The 13,709-nt window shown below is 36.6% G+C and overlaps 1 long non-coding RNA gene across 1 annotated transcript in view; it reads right to left on the bottom strand.

The window, feature by feature from the left end:
- Nucleotides 1-638: 638 nt before the first annotated feature.
- The window catches only part of LOC116701707 (uncharacterized), a 14,538-nt gene continuing 1,467 nt past the window's right edge, over nt 639-13,709 (bottom strand). The window contains exons 2-4 of the long non-coding RNA XR_004334988.1: nt 12,100-12,107; nt 5,766-5,770; nt 639-693 (exon numbers count right to left, since the gene is read on the bottom strand). This is a non-coding gene — a long non-coding RNA (uncharacterized LOC116701707). The remainder of the gene's footprint in view (nt 694-5,765; nt 5,771-12,099; nt 12,108-13,709) is intronic.

Below are 13,709 nucleotides of genomic sequence, written 5' to 3'. Positions count from 1 at the left end.
TCTATATAAATGAGGGTTATTGACCATGAATTCCAAAAAGTATTTTTGTCAGTTTTTTTAACCCGGGAGGACAACACAAGGGTTAAAAATGCAAATAAAGCACTGCTTCTGAAAGCATCCTGGATGTGACGTTAGGCAATCTTTGACATGTAAACCGCCAAAAATGTATGGACATTTTAGTCCAAATGAATGAAGCCGACATCATATTCTAAAGGCTATGTTATACTTCTGTGTAAAATCTCCACCGCTAGTACATACGTAGATGCTTGAAGACACAAACCTACGCCGGACCCTACGGCGTAGCCTGACGTGCACCCCTTGAAAAATGTAAATCCACGTGGCGGCAACGCATGTTGCTTAGTTGTGGTTTGGTAACTTTGCATTTCCCCCTACTCATTTCCTGGTTCTCCTTCTCCATAAACAACATAAAATCAAGGAGAGGGTTAACTTTTCTTGCTACAGATTTTCCATCGTGGTCAGAAAGAACAGGGGAGACACTTTGTTTCTCTCACTATGCCTCTAGAGTCACAACTTGCTCCAAAACTAATCGTTTGGATTTTACAGTAGCTGGAGCCAAGCTGGCGTTCGCAAAGGTGACGTCACGAGAGCATGAAACTGTTTCTACTGGTTCGTGGTGGTCACGCCACTAGTTGCAGTCTTCTCCTGAATAGAGGTGGCGCTAATGAGCAAAGGCTACCAACATTGCTATTTCTCGAAAGTGAAGTGACTGAAAAGTCAGCTATGAAGACGAAAGGACAAAAGCTTTATTGTAAGAACTTGCTAGCTGGGTGGGTGGCGTGGAGAAATCCCTAGTTTATAGACGACTCCACAGATGACCTTTCAACATTAGGGTAATGTGTAGACCAGGTTTAGCCTTATAAATTTAAACTATAGCTGTGAAAAAATAAACTTTTTACAGTACTGCTACAGTCCATTAACATTCGACTTTGTCCCTGTTTGTTTCAACACTTTGTATCTACACACTATCAGTAAAGAACTTGACAATCTAAAAACACTGACTGACAGTAAAAACAATTAAACATTAAGAACCTGTTGTTACAGCGTGATTTAAAATGTCATGACATTTTAAAATCATGACCTTGTCTGGTTCAACATGTCCACCACACACAACTTGAACCTGACCTTAACAAAATGAGATAGAATGACAGAAGAACACTGAAGAAGGGTATTGAGAGATAATACAATAATATAGATCATATAATGCAATGATGAAAGAACAAGTTAGCATTTTTGCGTTTTCTTTACAGCAAACATTGATCTGCCCTTAATACTGTAACACGGTGACCATTATGCCTCTGATAAAGAGATTTGAAACACCTTTGTGTGTGTGTGTGTGTGTGTGTGTGTGTGTGTGTGTGTGTGCGCGCTTGCGTGCGCTTCCTGCGTTATGTAACCACCAGGTGGTGCAGCTGCTCTGTTTAATCACAGGAAATAATTAATCTGAGCTGCAGTCCTTAAACCTTCTGTTAGGACCAATCTGAACTGGTATTTAAATGTGGTGTTGTTTCATTTTTTAGATTTGTAACAGAGGTTAGCTGTTAACTTTATGTTTGGGCTAACTATTTTTATTATTGCTTGAGTGTAAATAATAACAATTGCTTTATTTGTTTGATTTACTGCTTGATTTAAGATTTCAAAATTAATGGCTGTTAATTTAGAAACAAAGGAGTGGTGTTTTTGCTTTTGTTAGATACCATTTTTTTCTAATTGGAAGTTTAACTTTTAGTTTTGTAATTTACAAGCAACAGCAGCAGTTCTATTCAGACAGTTGTTAAGATTTGCTCTGTTTATACACATACACGAGTGACCCACCGGTTAATTTCCCTGTCTCAACAAATGTACAATAGCTTTTGTTAGTATAGTATTGCTTTGTTTGTTTTTATCCAGATGTGAGGAGAGTCAACAATTCTGACTTTCTCTGCTGTTGCTTCATGTCTGAAGTGAAATCATGTCAACAGTCGCTCGCTGTCGGCCTCACAAACCACTGAAGGGAGGATATTAAATTGATTGGCTGCACATCACTTCACACACATGAACAGACAGCAGCACACAGAAACTCACGCACACAAGCTGCCTTATGGCATGGGACCCCAGACATCTGCCCCTGCTACATACGCACGCACGTACGCACACACGCATGCAAGCAGACAGGCAGGCAGGCAGGCACACACACACACACACACACACACACACACACACACACACAAACACACATATGAACACCCCCTGACCCCTGCGCTGCTAATCTTTGAAACAAAACACACACTGTCCATGACCTGTTTTACACCACCCTATCGCATGTCACTCTGTGTTACAGGTTCTGTCATGCAAACCTGTAGATGTTCTCAACACCACATTCATCATTCCAACACTGGGTCTGTCTGCCTGTCTTTCCACTGTCTTGAACACACTCGCTGTCTGCCCTTAACCCTTCTTTCTTTCTGAGCCTGAAACAAAATAAAGCATGACGGCTAATCCAGTTATATGTTCCCTGGACCACACATAACACATACACACACACACACACACACACGCACACACCACAAACGCACCACACACGCACACACACACACCCACACCCACCACACACCACACACACACACCCCCACACACACACACACACACACACACACACGTACACCACAGAGATGCACAAACCTGCTGAAACACAAGAAAGTACAAAGACAAAAATATGGTGTGACAAATCAACAAAAAAGACACAAACCCCCACATTTACACACCACACACACACACATACACACACAACATACACAACACACCACACACACATAGGGGCATGTTATTGAAGCAAGACCCCCTGTTGTGAAAAAGTCACACAGAGCTTCCTGTAGCTCTGAAATAAATACCAAACATTTGTAATCCACACACACCCCACACACACACACACACACACACACATACACACACCACACACACACACACACCACACACACACACACACAACACACAACGAGACAATTTCCTACAGAGCTGCACATTTTTGGAGTGAAAAGAATCGGGAAAAAAAGAAGGATTTTTCCCAGATTTAATCCTGAGCTCTCTTTCCCATCTCTCTCTCTTTTTACCAAAATTACTTGAAATTGGCAAAATCCAAGCAGCAGACGCCAACATATTCTGACTTCAAGTTTCTGGTTCATTATGACTCTTGTCTTTGTTTCCCTGCCTGATAATGTAATGAGCATGTCTTTAAAACTCCACAGTGTAATAACTACTGTTGAATTTTAATTTCCACTTTTAACCCAAAACAGACATGAAGTCCAGGTGGCAGTACAGAATATACAAAAAGGAACATCACAAGGCTTAAATGGAAAAAGTTGGGCCCTTTCCTTCTTGACATGGTTAACTTCTCAATTGAAAAGGGGAGGTCTCAGGGGATGTTAACACAGCCTTCATTTCTTTACTTTTGAAAAAGGATAAGGATCCTACAGTGTGGTCTAGCCATCAACATCTGAGCCTGCTGAATGCTGATATAAAAATCTTTGCAAAGCTCCTAGCCCGACGCTTGGAGTCTCATATGGCAAAGTTGGTGAACTCCAACCAAACAGGATTCATAAAAACGAGACTAGCATCAGACAATGTTAGACGCCTTCTCCACATTGTTGATGCAGCAGAGGACAGTAAGCTCCCAATGTCACTTCTTCCTCTTGATGCAATGAAAGCATTTGACAGACTTCAGTGGCCATTTTTGTGGTCAGTCTTAGAGGTGATGGGCCTTGGTAAAACTTTTATTAGTATGATTTATGCTTTGTATTTTAATCCACAGCTTGAGTCTTAACCGGACGCATCTCCTCCTCTTTATTTCCAGTTACCAATTGAGTCCTGCATTATTTGTCATTTGTGTCACTATACCTTTGAAAGTGCTATGACTCCATGATGTTCTTTTTGCCAATGTTTCTAACAAACAGTGCCAGCTATGCTTTGTCCCTATTATCTCTCATCTTATCAAAACTTGGAGATTAGCTGAAACATATTGCAATGTGGCTTGTAACTGGCACACTTTCCCCTCATTATTCAATAATAGAGCCATCCTGATTGGTGGGAGGCAGATAACAGCCCCACAATAGGAGCAAAGGAAAGTTCATTGTCTAAAAGACATTTTTGGCACGGTTGGCTTGTTACCCATCTGGGACTTACAAAATGCATTCAATCTGCAACGTTCCTCTTTTTTCTTTTATCTTCAATTGAGATCAGCATTCAAAGCATACAGTGGCAGAGGCCTTTGCCCATTCATCCTATTCAGAAGTTATTTACTATGCAGCCTAAAAATGTGGTATGGTATCTAGGCTTTTTCTGGACGCTCTTTCCTTCCTGTTGAGAGGATCTGGGCAGGCGATTGCCCAGGCCTGAGTACAGACTGGCATGATGTATGGCAGGCTATTCAATTAATTTGGATTGGGCCAGTTCATAAACTGAGCAAAATAGGGCCGAGAAATGAGTAATTATAGTAACAATAAAGAATTACAACAACATACTGAGAGTCAATATATCTATTTTGTAAATGACGAACACCGTATGCATATTTTTACACTAAGACACACAGGTCCATGACATTGTTCCATTCAAAAGACAATACATGTTGAAAATCAAAGAGACAGACAATTAGAGAAATGCAGTTAACTAACAGAAAACATCCATAATTGCACATAACTGTACAAATTTACAGTCATTATCCTCAATGACAATGAAGAGATACTTTCAGTGTTACAAGTAAGAGGGGAATAAATCCTCAGAAATATCAAACTGTCCCCGTTCTCACGGTTGAAAATAGAAGAGCTAATGGAACTTAATACAACACACGCTTTTTCCTTCAAAAAAAAAAACATTGACGCGTGCCAAATCCAAGTTGTTCTCCTCAAAGAATGAAGCAATTTTAGTGAAGATAATCTCACCGTAGTGTGCCCCTCCATGGAATTAGACCAAGCGATCCTCACGAAAACATTCCCCATCAAAAAAATCGCACAGAGAGCCACAGCTGTGCACATCACTGTTATCAGTCGACTCATCCACGGCCAAAGACATCACCTCGGCCTTCCTCAGCTTGTCCAAAGCGTCTCGAAAACGTCCGATGCAAGGGACTCGACTCTCCTCATATTTGACGTGTCAAATTGGAATTTGCTTGATCAAATCGATATTGTTTTTTCGGGTTTTCTCATCTGTTACCACCTCCTCAATGGATGCCAGCATACACTCCTTGACTGTCCTTGTCTGTAAACGGCTTTTTCTTTTGTGCCAATATCCATGCCACTCGTAACGACGCCGCAGTTGCTCTCTCTTGATCTGTACAGGCCCGAACAAATTGCGACGTCTTTGCTCGTAACAAGATGTAAGCCCCGTTATCTTGCTCCCCCGAGCACAGAGCCCAGGAGAAAGTAGCATCAAAGTTAGCATGCGTTGTCTTGAAACCCTTCTCAATTATACTCTTTGCACACGCAAGGCACTCGTTGCAGATTAACAACAGGATTCGCATCAACGGCAATAAACGCGTATTTCTCTGTCCATTCACTGTTGAACTGCCGTTCTCTGAGTCACCTTTTCTTTTTTTAAGGTGTGAGAGACTTTTTTTCTTGTTAGCCAAACTTTGCCTTGGCTTGAAAGAAAGTCAGAGCGCGGCACTAAGCGCGAATGGGCGGCTTTGATTGTCATGTGTGGTTCCCCAAAATATATTCCGCCGAAACAGGTAGATATTCTACCTGTTTTGCCACCATGGCTGAAGGGGTGCATACCGCTACTGCCTCCTACCGTACAAGAATGTACAATTAACCTAGTCATGCGATGTATGAGACTACCCATATGTAATAACTCCACTTCACTCCACGGCCTGTACAAATCCCTCAGGGGCCGGACCCGCCCTGGGGCCGCCAATTGAATACCCGATGTAGGTCTCATGCCAGAAGTATCACGCAATCAAGATCATCAGCAGATTCAGCAGGTTCTGGGTGTTATGGTTTTGGTGTTTAGTCTTATTTTGGTGGTCTGTTTTTCTGTTTTGTATTTTGCTCCGTTTCCTGTTATATTTTGATGGTCTTGTTTTCTGTCTTTTTTGTCCTGGGTTACTTTCTGTCTTTTAGTTTTCCTACCTGTGTGATTGTCTAATGTGTTCCACCTGTTCCCCAGCCCTACTGTCACCTGTCCCGTGTTTGCTTTTTACCTGGTGTATTTAGTCTTTGTGTTCCCTATGTCTCGTGTCAGATCATTGTAGTGTTTTCATGTGCCAGTTTCAGTTGGGTTCAGTGCGATTTTTTGTCCCTGGATTTTCTTTCTTCTCTATTTACTGTTTTTGGATTACATTTGTTGTTTGGATTCCCTGTTCTCTTGTTCGCCACTTTCATGTGAACTTTGTTTTGTTGGTCAAATGAATCTTCTGCTCAACTTTTGCCTGCCTGCTTTCTGCTTCTAGGTCCTCATCTTACCCATGCCATAACACTAGGGCTGCTCTCCTGTTGGTCAGTTCTGGAAAAATATTGCATCCACAATTTCTGCCTTGATTAAAGTTACTGTCAATGTTTTGATTCTGAAAGACCTGTCAGCCTTTCAGTTCTCTAAAGCTTAAAAACGTGCTGTGTTTGCTGGACTTGCAGCTGCTAAAAAAATGATTGCAACCTGTTGGAAACCACCTCATGACTTGTCTGCTCGTGCATGGATCCTCTCTTTTTTGGTATATGGAACTATCTGCTGCTCGCATTAATGGAGCCCCAAGAAGAAAACTAAGAAAATAGAAAACAAAACAAAAACTCAAACAGAAATCCCTGTTGTAAATTTGTGCTTCAGCTTTTACTTCTGTTTGCGTATGCGATTGGTCCCTTGTGGTCTGACTGTGTGGGTGTCTGTTTATGAATGTGGACGTGAACGTCTCTCTTTCTGTTGCATTCGTTTTATTTTTTCCGCCTCCCCGTCTTTTCTCTCTGTATCTTTTGGCCCTGGGACACGTTCTTATTTCCCAGTTTTTGCTTGTAATTGTTCATAATTTCTTGTGACGCTTGTGAGCTAGTTCATGCAGTCAATTCGAGCTGTACTACTGTACACACACGTGACATGCCTCACTACCCGTATCATTAACCAAACACACCCCCTCATTTTGGCGGTGTATTTAAGTTGCACAATTTCCCCATCTCTGCCTTGTCAATACTGCTAATGCTCTGCACCTGTATTGCTACCTGCCTCCGGCCAGGGGAGAGCTACTTTATCATCACTCCGCAATATCTTGTGTAAATCAAAATGCTTGGAGGTTGGAGTCTGGCTGTCAAACACATGTTCTGCTGCTGTAATAAACATTTTAAATGTGAGTTGTCTGACTGAATTATTATAAATGACTAAACAAACTCCAACTTTAACTTGAAATGTGTCTTGCAGCCATTCACAGAACTCACACTGATTTGATTGAAGATACAAAAAACATAAGAGTACACAGAAAACATACACAAGGCCTATGATACGTTAAACAGATTTTATTATATATTATATTTATAATTACGCAAGCCTATATAAAACAATGCTCATTACATTAAATGTATCCAATGCGAACAAAGAATGGTTACATCACCGTCATCATCCACATATTTTTATAAGAAGGATTCCTTATTAGCTGACTTACCTTGATCATTTGAATGTTTGCCTTCAAGAGAAATAAAATAAAAAATACATCTTTGTCTCATTTGTGGTTCTGCATCATTTGTCCAAAAGTTACAGTCAGCCATCCCCGCCGACGATGTTACACATTATAAATACTCACTGCTCGCTTTAAACAAGCTCAATAGGAATTCAATTCCTGGATAAGGTAAGTAACTTTGCACAGTTTGAGCAGGATTAGCAAAATACATGAAGTTTGTGCAGTCTACATGGATTCAGGATTTTTATGGACGCTCTTTCATTTGGGTTTATTATGGATCTTCTGAGTGCATGGTTCACTTGTGAATGTGTGTATAGATTGTGTCTTACTTCATGGCAAGTAGGCTTCTTCTGGGAATCCTTCACAAGGCGCGCACGCACGCACACACACACACATACACACACACACATACACACACACACACACACACACACACACACACACACACACAAACATTGGTCAAATGTTAATGATTATTAATTCATGGGTTTAAAAATCTTATAGTATTGCAATTTTTCAATCCCAGTAAATAGACAGAATACTGATTGAGAAAGAGAGGTAATAAAAAGAGGTAAAAGGAGGGGAAAAGAGGACAAATGGTAATGATGGAGAGACAGAGGCAGAGATAGAGAGAGAAAGTGTGTGTGAAAAAGAGAGAGAGAGAGAGAGAAAATTTAAAAAATCTGTACTTAAAAATAATAACCATGTCAAGGCCTGATTGGTTTGGTTTTCCCATATTTAACTCAGTGAACTGGGAAATGAGAGAAAGACAGAGAGGAATGGTGGCAGGTTGAAAGAAAAAAGAAACAAAAGACAGTGAATAAATAGAGTAAAAAAGGAACAGAAAATTAAACGGGGTGGGAATGGGAAGGGAAAAAAAGAGAAACAGAGAAAGGGAATATGGATAGTTCATGTTTTACACTCCTGTTCATGTTTAAGGAATAATCAAACAAGATAAGGTACATTGTGTAAATAAACTAGCTTAAGAGTGGCTGGTAGGATTTTAAAGCACGTTTACTTTTGACAGATCCCAGCTAGCTGTTTCCCCCTGTTAGTAGTCTTTATGTTAAGCTAGGCTAACCACAACCTGACTAAACACAGACTAATATCTCCCAATCAGTACCAATATGTGGAAAAGGGCATTATGTTTACCACAAAACAGTTTTTGCTAATGCTCCATATATGAACATATTTAATGGGGGATTGAACCTTAACACGGCAAAACTAAAGATGATGAAAACGTTTGCTTAACTTCTCCCAAAGACAGCCATTGCCCAGTCATACTTTAGCAATTGTATCTAGACATGGCTTGACATCATGTCAAGATGGATTTGTACTCTCTCAATTTAGCATTGCACTCCTATAACATTTTTGACCAATGATGGGTATTAACTTGGAAAAAGGATAAAAATTGATGCAGCAGGAGCCGATATATTGTCTTTTTTCATTCCACACATTCTGTCATTTGCATTCTTCATTGTCAAAACCAGGCGCCTACATCACCCACAATGCAACTCGACCGCCGACAGTTCAGTCTGAGAGTCAAACTTTTGGTCTTCATCCCCAACCAATGCTGACTCAAGGGACATTACTTGAAGTAATGTATCAGATTTCTCACAGCTTCCTTTGGAGCCCCAAAAGGTACACCTTGTAGGACTTCACAGGCAGCAAACTGTACACATTTTGTATAATTCACAAATAGTTCAGTGAGATAAGCTGATGAACATAAAATTTCAAGATTTGAGGGTTCAATTTTTCAACTTGTTAGTGTTTTTCTGAAATACTTTACTGTGACTTTTTTCCGACATACTATATTGTTACATTTTTTTTCGACATACCATACTGTGACATTTTCACAACTCATTTGTCTTAATAAATCAAACTCTGAACTAATATTTAATTAGCTTCATAAACAGCTCAGTGAGATAAGCTCCTACAGGTAAAATAAAGATTTAAGACTGAGAGTTTGAGTTGTCTTTGATCTATGTTTTTTTTCTGACATACTATATAACTTTTTTCCATACAATGAAATTTTATGACTTTTTTTCGACATGCTATACTATAACTTTATTTCCGACATGCCATACTCGGACTCTTATTAAACATACTATACTATGACCGTATTAATGACTTTTTTCAGCATACCATACCATGACTTTTTATCAAGATACTACCCTATGACTTTTTTGATGTACCATACTATGACTTTTTTTCCAACTTACTATACAATTACTTTTTTAGTTTAGACGATAAATACAACTCCGAGCCGTTACTTCTTCAGCCTCACAAATGGCTCAGTGAGCTTAGCTGCTCGGTTCTATACTAGACATTCTGTACTATGACTTTTTTGACATACCACACTATGACTTTTTCAGGACTTTTGTCGACATACTATACCATGACTTGTTTTGACATAACATACTATGACATTTTTATGACTTTCTTTCAACATACTATACAATGACTTTTTATGATTTTTTTTTCCACTTCCAATATTTTGAATCATGTCTGACTTTCTTCATTGGTTTGAACAATGACTACAAGCTCTAATGAACTATTTGTGAAGATCATTAAACAATAACGATCTTCACAAATAGTTCATTGTGATCAGCTGCTAAACATGGAATTTCTAGATACAGTGTGAGGTTGAGGATTAATTCTTCAACGTATTAGTGTTTTTCCAAAATATAATACTATGACTTTTTTCTGACATCCAATACTATTACTTTTTTCCGAAATACTATAATATGACTTTTTACATCATACTATACTATTACATTTTTTTCGACATGCCACATACCATGACCTTGTCAAAACTCCTTTGTCTTTAGTATAATAAAATATAAATAAAAAATAATAAATCCAACTCCAAACTGTTGCTCAATGAGCTTCACAAATAGCTCAATAAGATAAGCCACTACAGATAAAATAAACATGTAAGGTTTTTAATTTGTCTTTGATCTATGATAATTTTTTCAACATGCTATATAACTTTTTTCCAAAATAATGTACTATGATTTTTTTTCCAAAATACCATACAATGACATTTTTAGGACTATATTCCTAATATTGTACTAAGACTTTTTCTAACATGGTAAACTATGATTATTTTATAATATGTCTTTTGTCATACTATTTATGATTTTTTTCTACTTTTTCATGACTTTTTTTGGCTTTATTAACTTTAACAATAGCTCTAAACCATTGTTTACTGAGCTTCCTAAATAGGTCAGAGAAATAAGTTGCTCAACATGAAATTTCAAGATATGAGGTGCACGGTTCAATTCTTCAACACCAGAGTGTTCTTCTGAAATACTACATTGTAACTTCTTTCCAACATACAATACTATTACTTCTTTCTGACATGTTGTACTATGACTTTTTAATGACTTCTTTCATCATGCAATACAATGCCTTTTTTATGACTCTTTATGACATACCATACTATGACTTTTAATGAGTTTTTTGACATACTATTCTTTGACTTTTCATCAACATAACATCCTATGACTTTTTTTGACATCTTATAACTTTATTGTGACTTTTTTTTGCAATGCTATGATTTTTACGACTTTTTGATATACTATACTATGACTTTTTATTGACATACTATCCTATGGCTTTTTTTTGACCTGCTATACTATGACTTTTTTAGTTTAGACGATAAATACGACTCCGTGCAATTCCGTCTTTAGCCTCACAAATGGCTCAGTGAGCTTAGCTGCTTGGTCGAAATGAAGATTTTTAGGTTGAGGATTCAATTCTTCAATATTTTAAGACTTTTCTTTGACACTATACTATGAATTTATTTCTGACACATTATATTCTAACTCTTATTCAACATACTATACTATGACTTTTTTATGACTTCTTTCATCATACTATACAATGACTTTTTTGCCACTCTTCATGACATACCATACTATGACTTTTTATGAGTTTTTTGACATACTATTCTATGACTTTTTTTTGACATACTATACTATGACTTTTTTTACGTCTTTCAGACATACTATACTATGACTTTCATGACGTTTTTATGATTCTTTATGACTTTACATACCATACTATGACTTTTTATGAGTTTTTTGACATACTATTCTATGACCTTTTTTTGACATGCTATACTGTGACTTTTTTTGACATACCATACTATTACTTTTTAATGACTTTTCAGAGATACTATACTATGACTTTTCATGACGTTTTTTTGAGTTTTTATGACTTTATATACTATACTATGACTTTTTATTGACATACTATTATGTGAGTTTTTTATGTACTATACTATGACTTTTTTGACATACTATACCATGACTCTAATATGACTTCTTTTTGACATGCTATACTGTGACTTTTATATGACTTTTCAGACATACTATACTATGACTTTTCATGACGTTTTTTTGATTTTTTTATGACTTTATGCTATACTACGACTTTTTAGTGACATACTACTCTATGAGTTTTTTTTACGTACTATACTATGACTTTTTTTTACTTTAGACTCTTATTCAACGTAATATACTATGACTTTTTTATGCCTTTTTTGACATAAAGTAAGTATTTTTGATACTATAACTTTTTTCCAACATAGTATAATATGATTTTTTTATGACTTTTTTGACTTCATTAGTTTGAAGAATAAATTCAAGCTCTGAACCATTGTAAATGTAAAATATGAAAACTAAAAAAAAAAATAGGCTGTTAAACATGAAATTTCTAAACTGGAGTTTGAGGGTTCACTTCTTCAACATATTAGTGTTTTTTCCAAAATACTATACCTTCACCTTTTCCTATTTTTTACTATATTATTACTTTTCTTTTGAAATACTATACTATGAATTTTTTATAACTTCTTTGTCTTCTGTAGTGGGAACAATAAACCCAACTGCGAACCATTCCTCGAGTAGCTTCACAAACAGCTCAGTGAGATAAGCTGCTTCAGGTAAAATAAAGATGTTAATTTGAGGGTTTGATTCTTCATTGATCTATAATTTGTACAACAAGTTTTTCCAAAAAAATTGTGCTATAATTTTTTTTCCCAACATACTATGACTTTTTAACAACTTTTTTTGACATACTATACTATGACTTTTTTTGTCCGACATCCTACACTGACTGTTTTATGACTTTTTTCAACATGCTTTACTATGACTTTTTTCCAACATACTAGTTGCTTCACATAAGATTTGTAGTTTTGAGGTTTAGGGTTAAATTCCATAAAATACCATGAGTTTTTTACAAAATAGTATACAATTACTTTTTTTGAAAATACTATACTATGACTTTTTATTTAATGCACTATACAATGTCTTTTTTATGATTGTTTATGACATACCACAATATGACTTTTTATGACATACTACACTATGACTTTTTATGACTTTTTCGACACACTATACAATGACTTTTTGTCCACTTACTATTCTATGACTTTTTTTGGACATCTTATGACTTTATTTTGACTTTTTTTTATATGCTATACTATAATTTTTTATGACTTTTAAGTCATTTTTAGGTTAAGGGTTCAATTCTTCAACATTCTAAGACATTTTTTTGACACTATACTATGAATTTATTTCCGACATACTATACTCTGACTCTGATTCAACATACTACACTATGACTTTTTTATGACTTCTTTTATCATACTATACAATGTCTTTTTTTTACATGGTGTAATATGACTTTTTTTCAACATACTATACTATGACTTTTTAATGACTATTTTGACATATTTTTCTATGACTTTTCTTTCGACATACTATACTATGAATTTGTTGACTTTTTTAAAATTCAATTTAACTCAATTTAATTCAATTCAATTCAATTCGTTTCATTTTAATTTTATTTATGGCATCAAATCATAACAACAGATATCTCGAGACACTTTACAGATAGAGTAGGTCTAGAGCGCCAGTGTTGGGCAAGTTACTTTTAAAAAGTAATTGGTTACAGTTACTAGTTACTTCTTCCAAAAAGTAAGTAAAAGTAAATTAGATGCTCAGTTACAAATTATAAAGGTAACTTGTTACTTCAGAAAGTAACTAATGCATTA

Source organism: Etheostoma spectabile, chromosome 14, assembly GCF_008692095.1.
Source record: "Etheostoma spectabile isolate EspeVRDwgs_2016 chromosome 14, UIUC_Espe_1.0, whole genome shotgun sequence".
NCBI classification, from domain to species: Eukaryota; Metazoa; Chordata; class Actinopteri; order Perciformes; family Percidae; genus Etheostoma; species Etheostoma spectabile.
This window is presented reverse-complemented; position numbering and strand designations above follow the sequence as displayed.